This window comes from Arachis hypogaea, chromosome 17, assembly GCF_003086295.3.
Source record: "Arachis hypogaea cultivar Tifrunner chromosome 17, arahy.Tifrunner.gnm2.J5K5, whole genome shotgun sequence".
Taxonomy (NCBI): domain Eukaryota; kingdom Viridiplantae; phylum Streptophyta; class Magnoliopsida; order Fabales; family Fabaceae; genus Arachis; species Arachis hypogaea.
The window spans coordinates 57,785,078-57,785,737 of NC_092052.1; the positions used below are offsets into that span (position 1 = coordinate 57,785,078).

At 41.2% G+C, this 660-nt stretch overlaps 1 non-coding gene across 1 annotated transcript; it reads left to right on the top strand.

Moving 5' to 3' along the window:
- Positions 1–273: 273 nt before the first annotated feature.
- LOC112767623 (small nucleolar RNA R71) lies at positions 274–381 on the top strand. Its single transcript, XR_003185064.1, has one exon. It is a non-coding gene; the product is annotated as a small nucleolar RNA R71 (small nucleolar RNA).
- Positions 382–660: the final 279 nt, after the last annotated feature.

Sequence of the window (660 nt, forward strand, 5' to 3'; positions counted from 1 at the left end):
CATATTGACTTGCTGAGTCAATATTTTGTTCTGAGCCAATATGGCATTCAGAGTATCAACCTCAAGAACTCCCTTCTTCATAGGTGTCCCATTGCTCACAGGATTCCTTTCAGAAGTGTACATGAACTGGTTATTAGCAACCATGTCAATGAGTTCTTGAGCTTCTGCAGGCATTTTCTTTAGGTGAATGGATCCACCTGCAGAAGTATCCAATGACATCTTAGATAACTCAGACAGACCATCATAGAATATATCCAGGATGGTCCATTCTGAAAGCATGTCAGAAGGACACTTTTTGGTCAACTGTTTGTATCTTTCCCAAGCTTCATAGAGGGATTCACCTTCTTTCTGTCTGAAGGTTTGAACATCAGCTCTAAGCTTGCTCAGCTTTTGAGGAGGAAAGTACTTGGCTAAGAAAGCCGTGACCAGCTTATCCCATGAGTACAGGCTGTCTTTGGGTTGAGAATCCAACCATAATCTAGCTCTGTCTCTTACAGCAAAAGGGAAAAGCATGAGCCTGTAGACTTCAGGATCTACTCCATTAGTCTTAACAGTATCACATATCTGCAAAAATTCAGTCAAGAACTGAAAAGGATCTTCAGATGGAAGTCCATGAAACTTGCAGTTCTGCTGCATTAGAGAAACTAATTGAGGTTTCAG